This window comes from Rhinolophus sinicus, linkage group LG11, assembly GCF_036562045.2.
Source record: "Rhinolophus sinicus isolate RSC01 linkage group LG11, ASM3656204v1, whole genome shotgun sequence".
Lineage (NCBI taxonomy): Eukaryota > Metazoa > Chordata > Mammalia > Chiroptera > Rhinolophidae > Rhinolophus > Rhinolophus sinicus.
Window position 1 is genome coordinate 68625790 of NC_133760.1, and position 14810 is coordinate 68640599.

Consider the following 14810-nt stretch of genomic DNA (forward strand, 5'->3'; position numbering starts at 1 on the left):
GATGTGGGTTCAGAGAAGAGCACATGAAGAATGGCTAAATGCGCCAGCCACGTATGAACAGAAGAGACAGTGGGCCATTTGAAAGAACCTGGTGTGTTGAGCTCTGCTTTCACTTGGCTAGATAACCTCTTGCCTGCATCGCCCTTCACATTTGTAGGATTGTATACAACTGAATAGAAACCTCTACTTTCTTTCATTTAAAAGCTTTTGAAGTCTGACTCTTTTAAGATGTTTGCTTGAAAAAAGTTAGGGAAGTCTGTTTCCATTAATTGCATCCTGCTGGGGGCTAATCCATGTTGCAATTGTATTGGTGTCCAGGTGCAATTCTGCCAGCTTTGTCCTTGCAATGAGAGGACGGGTGTTTCTAAAAAGTCACAGGACATAGTTCCTTAGAGAAAGAATCTTGGGCTTTTTACAATCCAAATCATCCTCATCCTGATTCTAGCCCTTTTCTGGGTAGAGAAAGGGGTTCCCGGAACCCTGCCATACCTCTTGACTTACTGCTTTTTCATGTTGGACAACTGCAGAACTTGAATTCTTTCTATACTTCATCTCATAGCATCTAGTCTTAGTCACACATTTGAGGGATCCATCTCTACCTCTCCTTTCTGTCTCCCTAACTTAATACAGATTCATTTCTGATCGTCCTTTTGAATTTTCTTCATTAGTTATAGCCTGATAACATTCACTCCTTCCAGGACATAGGGCATTCTCATTCTTTTTTTTCAATACATTATAATTTTAAAGACCTATAGCTCTTTAAGAAAGTCTTCTTTGATTAACTCAGCTCATTAAACTTTATTCCAAGTCTCTAGGTATTTTTTGTGTGTTATTTACATGCTAGCCTTTGAAGCTAACAGCACTGTCTTAGGCGCGTGTTTGTTTATGTTCCCAGGTGACATTGTGTCAAGTTGAGCACTGCACCTTTCCTTTATAAGTCTTCCTTAGCGTCCTGAGTGTTGACCATCTGTCAATTCTCAAAAAGATTTGCTAAATAACGAATACTGTGTTCATTCTTTTTCCGTTGACTGAGGTTTGCTTTGTATGGTACCAACCTTGAGTTTAGTTTTTCAGCAAAAAAAAAAGACCCCTTTATTTGGTATTAGCTAAAGACAAACAGTGTGTTCATCGATTGGCTTTCTTACCTTCCAATCTGTAGTGTTGACATTGGCTAGTATTCGTCTTTACATGCTTTGGTTTTCTACCACCCTTAACACCAAGTCCAAATGCTACAATGAACATGACCTGTTCCTAAGGAAAGACCCACAACAAAGCTAGACCAAGCGAGGCAGCTGACCTACCAATGGACGAACACAACAGTGCTTCAGAGATGCTGAGGAAAATAGAAAAATCCTTTGTGGCTATTTGTTGGATATGCTAGAAAGATTCCTATATTGGGAGGGTTGACCCTAGATAACCCTGAAGTTTCTTTTTAACTAAGATTCTATTTTGAAATTTAGAGGAGAAATGAAAGAAAAGGATTAAAAGGAATGTTAGCAAAGTGAGTGTAAAAATGATTTTACATTTGTAATGTGTTGTGAGAAGGTCAATAGTTATTTTCTGTTGAGTTAGATGCTAAGTGCTATGCAATGCTTTCAGAGCAACCATGATAAATTATTAAGTATTTGTAATTTATTACACACATCAGGGAATAATATATTGCAATGTGAGCTGATGTCACTGAACAGGGCTGGCTGAAGCATTTGTCCAGATATTGTACACGATTGTCTGAAAAGCAATGGACTCATTAGTAACTCAGATTGTTGCCAGAGACTGTTTTCCTTCTTAGGCGTTTTTCTGTTTCAAATGAGAAAATGAAGAATTGTGAAGATGTATTTACATTATTCAAGTGTCCTGGTGAGACTTCTGCCCTCTGAAATTATTAAGATAATCACCGGTCTTTTCCAAGCGTAAAAAATGAAAGACAGAACTTGGCCCCTTCTATTTAAAAACCAATATTTTATGATTTCTTAATAAATATATATTTGGGCTTTTGACTTATCAGTTTTCTATGGCTAACAAGAAATGCTATTAGATTATTCTTTGTTAACCTAGTTACAAGCTACATTTTTAATCCTGCTCTGTATACTTTTACAAGAATAATTCACACTAAGCATTCAAACACATGCCTCAGGTAAGGATTAATTCGTAAAACCCCTTGCAATGAGTGTTTTTCATAGCATCTTAACAATCTGAGTGTTTTCTTCCACCAATTCAAAGTACAGCATTGGATTTGTTATTTGGAGGAGAATAAAAAACATGCCTGTATTTTCCTTCCTAGTAATTATAGGAACCCTTGTCATATGCTGTAACTTGTTAGCTCTGTAACACCTTGAAAATCTTTATTTTATATCCATCTTGAAAATTATTTTTTTTGGTAATCATTCTCTATTTTAACTAATGCTTTTCTTATTAGCTATTCTAAATATCACCTCCATTCCAATGTGTTCAACATCAGCTCTCCTTACAGACAAATTATTTCACTGCTATTGAGAGCTTTCCATAAAACTTTCAAAGCTGCTATCCAGCTACACGAAGCAGTGAGCTGGCTGGAGAGAGGGGGAAGGAGAGGTGAGGGGTATATGAGTAACAGATGGAAGGGGACAGTGGAAGCTTGGAAAAGCAGAGAAAGTTCACACAAAGGCCAGGGTGGAACCAAGACGCAGATTGTGAATACAAAGTACACTCCAGGAGCAAGTTGGGAAGTAGGGGACATTGAAGAATCCTGACTATGAATGTCATCTCTAGTGCTATGTTCATATGGACGCATTTAATCATTCGTAGGAACCATCAGCTCATAGTCTCCGCTATACTTTGGAACCTGTTAGAAGGAAAAGTGATCATGAAAACAAAACAGAATAACAAAATAGAATAGGCTGATAGAACGAAGGAATTCGGTTATGAGGAGGAAGTGACAACGTGGTTGAAGACCTGCTCTTATCACTTGTTTAATCCTCTCCTTTGTCTGGGACCTTGTCCCACATTTCAAGAGGCAAAGACGTACCAGAAGAAAGACTCAGTCAAGACCAGAGCAGTGAGTCCTTCCCTAAGAGGTTTGTCTGTGCATTTGAGGGACTGCTAGTCCCTTGGTTAATTGCTCACTCATACTGAGCAATTGGCTGTGGAAGCCAGGCACCGCCCTCGGTTTTGCATGTGTTAACTTCTATCGACCTACGAGGTCGGACAAGTAAGATCGCGAACTTGTTGCGACAATGTCGCTAACCTTTTTTGATATCAGAGGGATTATTCATTATAAATTTGTACCAACTGGACAAACAGTTAACCAAGTTTACTCTTTGAAAGTGCTGAAAAGGCTGCATGAAAAAGTTAGACGACCTGAACTTTTTGCCAGTAATTCATGGCTCTTGCATTGCATCACGACAATACACCAGCTCACATGGCACTGTCTGTGAGGGAGTTTTTAACCAGTAAACAAATAGCTGTATTGGAACACCCTCCCTACTCACCTGATCTGGCCCCCAATGACATCTTTCTATACCCGAAGATAAAGGAAATATTGAAAGGAAGACATTTTTATGACATTCAGGACATCAAGGGTAATGTGACGACAGCTGTGATGGCCATTCCAGAAAAAAGAGTTCCAAAATTGCTTTGAAGGGTGGACTAGGCACTAGCATCAGTGCATAGCTTCCCAAGGGGAGTACTTCGAAGTTGACCTTAGTGATACTCAGCAATGAGGTATGGAACACTTTTTCTAGGATGACTTCGCTAACTTAGTTGTCAGACCTCGTATGAGGTCAATACTAGTACTGTTCCCATTAAGATGAGGAGAAAAGTGAGGCAAAGAAAAGTTAAGTAATTTGACTAAGGTCACACAGCTAGTAAGTGAGAACTGGGCTGGGTATTGAGCACGGGTAGTCTGGCTCCAGAGTCTGCGTTCTTACTTGCTCACTATCGTGTCCTGGCTATCAGCATGGCTCACTTACAATCTCCGCTCTGCAGGAAACATGTTGTAATTAGGTGAAGGCACCGGGCTCTGAGGCCTTTCTTATTGCCTCTGTCGATGCAGGTTCTACATTCACCGTCAGCTCCTATACTCTTGCTCAATAAAACACATGAAAGTACGTTATAAATTGTAACGGCCAAGAAAAGTATTATTTCATTCTCTCTCAAACAGGTATACTTGCCTCTTAAGCCCTCTTCCTACTTAAATTTAAAAGTTTTCTTATTTTTTTAAAGCTTGTAGAGATATAGACTTCTGCTCTGCCCACAAGGGCACTAGCCACGTGTGGCTATTTAAATTTAAATGAAAATCAGGTCCAATGAAAATCACAGTTCCTCAGCCACACAGTAGCCACATTTCACATGCTCAGTGGCCACATGCTGCTAGTGGCTACTGATTGGACAGACCACGTCTGTGATTGCATAAGGTTCTACTGGGCAGCACTAAGCGGATGACAAGAGGTAGTATTCCCTTTCAAATGCTGCAACCTAGTAATTAAATCACTAGTATTGGCCTGTCTTATTTTCTCACCATTGTCTTCATGCTTATAGAATAAATAGGATGTGATGTCCTTTCCTCCCATTCCTCTTGCTGACTTACGTCTTCCTGTACTTGACACAAATACACTTGGTCATATTCCTTTTTGTCTCCCTATCTCTTGCTTCAGCTCAGTCTTCCATACTGAATATGTGTGAAAGCAGCTGCCACAGCCCATTAAATGCGTCAGCACCTCTGCCCCCGGCAGCCTCCTTCAGACTGTCTTTTCTGACCTGCAGAAGGGCTCTGAGACAGACGGGTCGGACCCGAGGCTCTGCATCACCCCCAGATTCAATTTGGCCTTAAAGACATTCACACTTCATTTTTTCCCCCTACTATGTATTTTTCTATTATTAGGGCAACCCTCACATTTAACGTACACTCAGTATTCTATTTAGTAAATCATCCAAGAGGACCGATGTCATGTATCTTTCAGGCCACCGACCACTCGAACACTGCTTCGCACGTTTCGGCAGAACATTTGCCCAGTCATATGTAACAGAAATGTGATAATAGCTCTCTAGTTTTTAAAGGTCGCAACAAACAGGATGGGCGATCGCAGTTAGGAATTATCATTGGAAGTCACTGAGAGCAGACTGGACCGCTCATTCATTCATTTATACTCCAACAGGCATTTATTCACCACCATGGAGAGCTCGCAGAGTGAAAGGCACATCTCTCACCTTAAAGAGCCAAAGAGGCTAGTTGTGAAGATCAACAGCTCAATAGGCCTCCGCAGTACAGTGGGATAAATGCGGTTTCTAATCTCTGTTGATGGAATTATGGAGAAGCCCAAACACTGGAGGATGTGAAGTTAGGAAAGGCTTCTGGAGGAGTGGACCCGTGAGATGAGTCGGGCAGGACAATGGCTGCCCAGGTGAAGGCTTGTAAGAGCCATTTGTGGGTGTGCAATGGGTGTGGGGTTAATGGCGAGAGATGAAACTAGAGGCTGAGCTAGATTGTGAAGAGCCTCGTATGCTAGGCCACAAAGTTCAGATTTTGTTGTGGAAAAAAAAAGACTCACTATTGAAATATTTAAGGAAAGGAGTAACAATCACCATCTCAGCTTAATAATTTAGGCCACACACGCTGCCAACCATTGAACTGGAGGCAGAAATGCTGCAGAAAAGGTTACTGTAACCCAGGTGAGGGCCGAGAAGGGCTTGAACGAAGCTATGCAGGGGAAAGAAGAGTGGGCAGACTTTAGAGGGATTTGGGGTGTGAAACAGCAGAACTCAGTAACACATTGAATGAGGACAATTAAGCACAGTGATGAGTCCAGGGTAATTGCCAGGTTCCCATCAAAGAAAAGGCCGCAAAAATTCCTCCATGGGTGAAAGACTAGGTTAAATTATAGCTATCGTCCTTTACAGATCTATGGGTCATAATATAAAATTTTATTAACTTTCAGAACTCCTGGCAGCTTCCTCTAATTATCATGAAATATATAATAAAGCCAACACCGTACATCTAACAGACTATGGCATGATATCCTTTTTCAGATATTAGCATTAGCAAAACATTAAACATATAATATTCCATACCGGCAAGGCTGCTGTCTAATCACATATTCCTGGTCACCGTATAAGTTGGTATAAATCTTTTGGAAAAGAATTTGGTGGTATGTACCAAAACGTGTAAAGCATATATAAGGATGTGTATCTTGCCATGAGGTTATATCAAGGCTATTCTTCAAAAGAAGAAAAGAGCGATCTCAGGGCAGTGTGTATTGCAGTGGTATTTAGACCTGTGGGATACTGGTCATGACCTAGAAGTTCAAGAACAAGAAGAATAAGTAAAACTGGTTATATCAAGTCCATACAAGATTGGGTAGCTAAGACCTTCATGACATTCAGGACTATATAGGAACTAATTTGTGCCAAGACTTAATCTACACCTTGCTCAAAATCCAGTGCTCTTTCTGCTGCTTCTCTTGAAATTACATGGAAGAATCCTAACGATACAATGCTCAGTGGAAAACCAAACACAAAAAGTATATGCACGTTGGTAATAACTAATAATTATGGGTTAATGTGGATAAAGACTGAAATCGTAAAAAATGTTAATGCTAGGGTGGTAAAATTATGGGCAATATGCTTTTCCATCTTTTTCTTCAGATGTTCTTTATGTGTCTTGTGCTATGATGGCACATTGATATTTTATAAAAGTAAAAAAAAAAAGAACGAAACAGTTTTCTTTTGGTTTCAGAATTGTATTGTTTAGGTCTTCAGCTTTTCCACACAAGACTGCTTGTTATTATCCTTCCTAATTTGGAAGTGAGATATTTAATAATAGAACACATGTGCAACAATTCTAGTACTGCTTTCTAAAAATTCATTCAGCGCACATTTCACAGAAGCCCACCTACACTTTTTGAGCTATTTAGTTTTTCACAGTTTTATGCCCATGTCGTGCTCTAGCACCCATGCAAAAATAAATCGAATGCTAACCATTCCACAGGAAAAATAGAAGAAACATAAGCTATGAGCTCTAAAAATGACAAAGCAAGTATTATTTTGGATGTCTTTCACGCTTACTAATCATAAATGGAAAACAGGAAGAAAAAGTTTCTGTATTTGACGTCTTGCTGCTGAAGTTATTAAGAATCTCCTTTTCATCCAGATGCTGTCACGTCTTCCCTTTCCTTCTTCTCTCTCCTCTTTGCCCATGTTTTTCCTTTTCTCACACAAATTGTGATCTTGCCTGCCTGAGTCCCACAGACATTTGCTGGAGACTTATTTTCCTGGAGTACTGTGAAGTAGCAGTTTTTTGGCTATGGATTTGGTCCTTATAAAAAAAGGCATTGACCTCTTTCTCCCTCTTTTACCTCCTTAAACTAATCACATCAATTGTAAACTCTGAGAGGCTCCCACATTCGTTAAGTTCCTTTGTATGATGCTATGTCCAATTAGAGCCTAATAAGAATCTGGTTCTTACTGACACCATCAAAATCTAAGATTTGTGAACTTTTTTCTAAAAAAAAAGGAAAAAAGTCACACAGATGCCATTTCAACAGGGAGAAAAAAAGGAAAGAGGTGATATCATCCTTTTGAGGGTAATGGATATGAGTTGGTGGAGGGTGAGAAAACCTGTTACTGGAAGACAGTGTAACAACCTGATGTCACATAAATCATTATACCTGGGACACCCATGACAGAGATTATACCGTAGAATCCCTGTTGTACAGTGACCTAATGCAGGAAAACAAATGAACACTTTTTGAGTTACATGATTATTCCCAATTTTAAGCCCAAATAGTGGTGGTACAAAATCCATGAGATTTAAAATGAATTATTTGGTATTTGGTATTAAAATGAAGGAATGTGTTCTGAATATAATACCTTTTATTTCTTTCACTGCTTGGAACCCATATTCTCTGAAAATCAGTGTCTCGTGTCCTACCCTTCATGCCTGATTTGCCACGAGACTTTTCTCCCCAGTACTGATGTTTCATTCTTCTTTCTCCTGTGTACGTGCTAGGTGCCAGGGGCCTCTTCCTTTACCACGTAGTCTAAAGGTTTTTGTTGTGGTTGTTGGAAAATAAATCACTGCAAATCTTTTCCAGAGAACTGTGAGGTACAAATTAATTCCCAGGGCTTCATGTACAACATATATTTAAAAATACATGTAGATATATTCGCATCACAGGTTATTGAAATCTGTGATTTATATCCCACCTAGGATTCATCAAGTTCCAATTCTGGACAAATTTAACTGAAATATTGCCAAGAAGCTCCTGTATACCTTCTCATATCTTCCTGAAAGCCCTTGCCAGGGCTTCAAACTCTGTCTGGAGGGGTTTAGATGACACCACTGGTATATTTCCCACTCCCACCCCCTTCTCTTATGAAATACTGTTGAACACCTACCGAAGTTTCTATAAACTCCTGTACCTGATAGCTAGACCACTAGAGTAGCCGCTACCAACACACAAAGCTGCAAATACCACTTCTGGGTCCACCTGTGTTCTCTGCCCTGCAGCCACTTACCTGTAGAGCGTCATTTTTTCGTGGACCTTGAAATGCTCTAATAAGATTACCTGGGAGACAAGTATCTCCTTATTCACACATGAACTCTTATTATTGTTTTTTAATAGTAAAAACAAGCATGGTGTTAAATTGTAAATAGTATCCAGATAAGGTGTCAGTTGTGGTCTTATTTAAGGCATAAGTCTTTTATGTCATAAAACCAATCACTGATATATTTGAGAAGAATCTTTGGAGTTTGAGAATGAAACAACTTATGGACAGGTGAGCGATGACCTAAATGAAAGCTGATATTTGAAGCCCTGACAAATGGATTATCATGTTGATTTTATTAATTATTATTTTTGTCAAAATACATTATTGGGTGGGTTTGGTCCTAAGAAGACTAAACAAGCATCTGTTAGGCCACTAAAAAACCAAATAAAATCCCCAATTAGATAAGATAATACAGGCACAGGTTTAAGGAGACAGAAACATTTTTAAGAGAAACCCAGTGACAGAAGATGCTTCTCTTAGCAGATAGGTTTAAAATCATCTTGCCATCTTTAAACCTTGTTTATAATTCCTACTTTATGACTTCAGAAAGCAGAGCCCCAAACATGTATTTTATCTAAGTGACATCATATGTAGTGCAACTAAGCTTAACAGAAAACAGTAGTCACCCACCCATTCCTCCCACTTTTGAATCTTGATCCCCTAAAACATTTGTTTTCAACCCCTTTAGTTGTTTTTTTTTTCTATTTATTGCCACATTTGCGCATAACTTGTTTATGCTGCTATCTTGATTTTTATCTTTCATTTTTATTCTCTTCCTACTATGGAGGATGATGGCTTAACTCCCCACCACACCCAAATTGTGCATGTGTGTGTACATGGACACACACACACACACACACACACACACACACACACACACGTCTCTCATCCCAGGTGGATTGTATCACAGTTTTGGTTCCATTAATGCTCAGTGTTTGTATTATCACGACTGCGCACACGATGTCACAGTTCATCTAGCTAGAGTGCCAAAATAGCTCATCTCTTGTTCTACAACATTTTATTTTGCCTGGAAATAATAATTCCTTGCTTTGTCATATGCTTGGCTTTTCTTTGTATCTCTTATGAATTCATCCTCAAACTCTGACAGAACAGTACGTATTCTTTCAGTACATTCAAACTCATCAAACAGCCCATCAATTCTGTTTCTTTGTCTTCTTGGAGAAACTTCTGGAGTTTTCCATCTTCCCGCTGTAATTCGGTCTGGAGGATCTATAGACCAGTTGCATAGATGTTAATTCTGACTTCCCGTCATCATCACTTTGAGAAATCTCTGTAACTTTCCTGTGTTGGATTACCTGTTACCTGGGTTCATAGCCTTTTTTTGTTGTTGTTGTTTCCTTTCTTGTTTGGATGGTGTACAGTCTTCAGAATCTTCTTTAAAAAGGTGCATGGGAGGTAAATGTTATTTTAGATTTCTGCATGTCCAAAATATGCTTTATTCTACCCACACACTTGATTTATAACTTGGCTGGTTTTATGTGTGTCTAGATGAAACTCATCTTTCCTCATTATTTTGAAGGTGTTGCTGTATTTTCTTCTAACTAGCATTGTTGCCACTGAGAATCTTGAAGTCATGCCGAGCCCTAATCTTATTTTCTGCAATCTATTTTCACCCTCAAGTGTTTTAATTTGTGCGGACGTTCCGTCACGTGGGTCTTTCCCCATCTTATTCCTTCTCTTTTCTTTTTGCTGGGGATTTGATAGGTATTTTCAAATTAAAAACTCAGTGCTCCTCAGTTCTCAGTAATATTTGCTTATTTCTTTGTTAATGACATCCTTTTATTTATTTATTTATTTGAGACTTCAGAATTTGAATGCTAAACCTCCTGAATGAATCCTCTCATTTTCATGATGACTTTTCATTGGTTGTACTTTCTCAACTTTCTCATATTCTTAATCTATTGAAATATTTCTATTTCCCTTACTCTTTTTTAATTTCCAGGAGCTCTTTTTTGTTCTTGGAAAGTTCCTGTGTTTATAGCCTCCTGTTCTTGTTTCATGGACACAATGTCTAATCTCTGAGGAAATTAATATTTTTGAGTCACTTTCACCTTATGTCTTGTTTCTCTCTCCTGCGAGTTCACCTCTTCTGTTTGGTGTGACATTGAGAATGGGGTCCTGCGGTGCTGTTTGGAATCGTAAGTCAAGTGGCAAAGGTTCACTGACTGGTGGCCCTACGTAAAATGGGCAGGTAGACATGGCTATTTTGTTGGGAGACATCCATATATGAGTGTCAGGATGTCACTACCCTGTAGCCAGTTCTCCGGAGAAAAATCTTCCAATTACCTGCCTGGGAGAGAAAGTTAGGCTGCTGGATACTGGGTAATAAAAGGGAAGGGGGGCCAGGGGCTCCCCACTCCACATGCAAGCTTTCACTATATAGAAACTTACTCGGTCCTCAGCTGTATCTAGTGTCCTCGAGTTCATCATCTAGAGAAAGTGACCCTCTGATTTTCTGTGCGGATGGACTGCAGTCTGAGGAAGGGACTTGCAAAGATGTTCACCTAATTCTACTATATTTTCATCCCCACCTTCTGGAGTTTCTGGAGCATCCATTTCCAGGTCCTTCCCGGGGCTGGTTTCTGTTGGCATTAGACTCATCCCCACACCTGGGAGGCTTTTGTTTCAGTGTTTTCTACTCTGGTAAGTCAACTATGACTTGGTCATCATCTGCTTTTTAGCTTTTAAAACATTGAAGGCATTTCTTTCCTGTTTTCCCTATTTTATACTCAATAATTTAGTGGCTAGTGGAAGAAGCAGAGATAAACAAAGGTGTTCTATTTTTCATGCTTCAGCAGATTCCAGGCCATACAACAGTTCTTTTTTGCTTCTGCTGTCCTGTGAGTGAGTTGTAGAAAAACCGGACAGACGTAATTGGAAGGATGCTGTATCATGTGACCTGTCACTATTTTCTGGTTTTTGAAAGGGGAAAGGGTAGAGTAAAAGATGAGAAAAGGAAGAAACGGGGAGTGGAGAAGAATAAAGAAATACAAGAGGGAAATTAAACGATGAGAGAGGGAGGCTATTATTGAATAGTGGAATGAAAATTATGAATGTACAAATGAACATGGAGATGTCTCATCTTATTCATGACTATGCTTAACCCTTGCTCTCGTTTTATTTTTATGGACCTGACAAGAAGTTGTGGTGCTTTGACAAACTGGTGTCCAGATCCCACGCACCTGACTGAGGCTTTAACACTTATAAAAATTAGTTTTCAAGTTTCCCAGTCACACTCTGACTCATGAAGCCATGCTTCATAATTCTGCATTGAACAAGCTTTCTTGTGTCTCCTCTCATTCTTCTATTGCAGGCTTTAAAAAATGATTTATTATATTTTACATGATGTTCTATTCCCATATTAGAACTTACATAATTCACAGCACTCCTGGAGGCAGTGTATGAGGTATATTCATAGAAACACAAAATGTTGAAATTCAAAGGTCTCTTGACATCATCCTATCAAGTACCCTTTTTACAAATGAGGAAACCAATAGTCAGAGAGGCTAAGTGTCTGCTCAGGGTCATACAGAGAGAAGACGGGCAGGATTCAATGTAGGGATAAGAAAATTATATCATATCACAAACAAACTTGTTGTTATAATGATAGAACCAGTGCTTCTGGCATACTATTTATATTTCATGATTTTTTTTTTCACAAGCCAAGCTGCTTTTCATTTTATAGACATTCACATGCTATATATGGTTAAGATATAATGCATTTATAAAGAGAATGAGTTTTATCTAGGAGTCACTGCATGAACAGAAATTGTAGAAATTATATCCCAGAAATTTATGAGGTAACAAATTATCTTTTTTGTCATTTGCAGTTCTGATTGGTTTTCATTTTTGTGCTTGGAAGATGTTGGGGCTATTGAAAGCTTAATGTTCTTTTCCAGAAACCCCTTAGATAAACAATATAATATAATGCAAAATGTTATAACACACCTGCCAAATTTTCAATAACACTGAGGATGTAGAAATTTCTTGATTTCTGTGAAGGAGTATTTGATGGTGAATACTTAAATGGTACAATTTTGCCCTGACTTAAACATTTTCAGTTTACAGTAATAGGAGTAATAAACAAACAAACAAACAAACAAAAACAAAAACTATTCTCTCAAGTTCTGACATATTTTAACACTGAGATAAATAATGCCCCATATATAGCTGTTTGATTAGTTGTGCTTAAAGTTTATTGAATGCAATTGAAATCCTTGGTTCTTTTTTTAGGATTGATGCTTTGCTATTTCCCCTTCATGCGACCATTTTAGTATATGTGCTGCCGAAGCGAGCCCGATGCGGCCATTTTAAAGGTTATTTAATTGTTTTTCCCTCTGTGTTCCTTCCACCCCAAGGTGAGATGTTTGCTTCTTATTGTGGAAAAGTGAAATTAAATCCCCCTTTGTATGTAAATGCAGAGTGTTTATTATATCATATTTAAATCATTAATGATAATCCCATTTTCATGGGAAACACTGACCATGACTGCTGTCTGATGGTATCCATTCGAAATAGATTTTGCTGGCTTCTGGCTGGCTAAAGCAATCATAAGCTCATGTCCAGAATGCTTTCTGACTTGTTCATGTCAGTGCAAATCAATGTGCCACCTCCTTTTCATGCTTCTCTGACCATGTATTCCCAGGTCACTGGCAGGGGCCGGTGAATCTTGTTCACACTTACTTGACTCCATTCTCTTGGTCTCTTGTTCCGAGGCTTCCCTGTAGTATAGCATTTCTCACATCAAATTGTAATATTTATTTACATGTTGTGTCACTTACTCTGAGTGCCTCAAGACCAGGGACTGTGTCTACTTATTCATTTTGTGACTCCAGATTCCACCAGAGGACTCTGCCTGTAGTAAGAGCTCAGTTAATGCTCTGTGAGTGATAGTGGGTGGGCCTGGGTTGATGGGCAAGAGAAGCCCATCAAGAGGACACTCTTTAGAGAACATGTTAATGAATGAAATTTTTGCCCAAAAGGGAACCAGACCAGAAAGCATTTTTCTAAATTATTCAGTCCTGATAGTATAAAACTTTGGAGTTCACATTTTGATTATACTACCTCACCTGTTGATTACACATATTGAGAAGATTTAATGACCAAGAAGACTATTGTGGAGAGACAGTAGCAAAATACAATGAGTATGTTTGGCTATTAGGATGAGGTTCATGAGGTCTGTACTTAAGGTGCTCAGAATCGCTAATCATTAGGGAAATGCAAATTAGAACTACAGTGAAATATCACTTCACATCTGTAAGGATGGCAATTATCAAAAACAAACCAAACAAACAAACATAAAAAACCCAAAACAACAAAATATAGCAAGTGTTGGCAAGGATGTGGGGAAATTTGAGCATTTGTACACTGTTAGTGGGAATGTAAAATTGTACAACCATTAGGGAAAACAATGTGAAGTTTCATCAAAAAAATTCAAAATAGGACAACCATATAATCCAGCAATCTCATGTCTGGGTACTTATCCAAAAGAGTTGAAATCAGAATCTTGAAGAGATGTCTGCACTCCCATGTTCATTGCAGCATCATTCACAAAAGCCAAGAGATGAAAACAGCCCAAATATCCATCCTCAGATAAATGAATTAAAAGATGTGGAATGTACCACAATGGAATGTTACTCAGCCTTAAAAAAGAAGGAAATCCTACTATTTGGGCCAACACAGACTAACCCGGAGAACATAGCGCTATGCTCAGTGAAATGAGCCACTCTGAGAAGGATAAACATTGTCTGATTCTACTTATATGACCTATGTAAAATATGTAGCCAAACTCATAGAAGCAAAGAGTAGAGTTGTGGTTGCCAGAGGCTGGGAACGGGGGAAATGGGGAGTTGTTATTCAATGGGTATAGTTTCAGTTATGCCAGATGATCTACAGATCTGCTGACAACACATTGTCTATAGTTAACAGCACAATATTATGCACTCAAAAATATGTTAAGAGGGTAGGTCTCATGGTAAGTGTTTTCACACACACACACACACACACACGAGACACAAGGTAACTTTTCGAGATGATAGATACATTGACTACCTTGATTTTGGTGATAGTATCATAGGTGTATGTGTATGTCCAAACTCATCAAATTGTGTACTTCAAACATATGCAGTTCTTTTCCATATCAATTACATTTTAAAAACACTGTTAAAATTTATTTTTAAAGAGTCATTTAAATAATTACAATGTAAGATGATCTGCTATCAAAAACATGTCTTCTCACTCTCTTTTCAGTTTTATTTGAATCAAAG

The 14810-nt window shown here is 38.6% G+C and overlaps 1 protein-coding gene and 1 pseudogene across 5 annotated transcripts in view; one reads left to right on the forward strand and one right to left on the reverse strand.

Annotated features, from left to right (window-relative positions):
* The window catches only part of LOC141567654 (ATP synthase F(0) complex subunit C2, mitochondrial pseudogene), a 49779-nt pseudogene extending 41275 nt beyond the window's left edge, over positions 1-8504 (reverse strand).
* Positions 1-14810, forward strand: part of GRM8 (glutamate metabotropic receptor 8) — a 680449-nt gene that overhangs the window by 289385 nt on the left and 376254 nt on the right. The gene's annotated exons all lie outside the window — the stretch shown is intronic.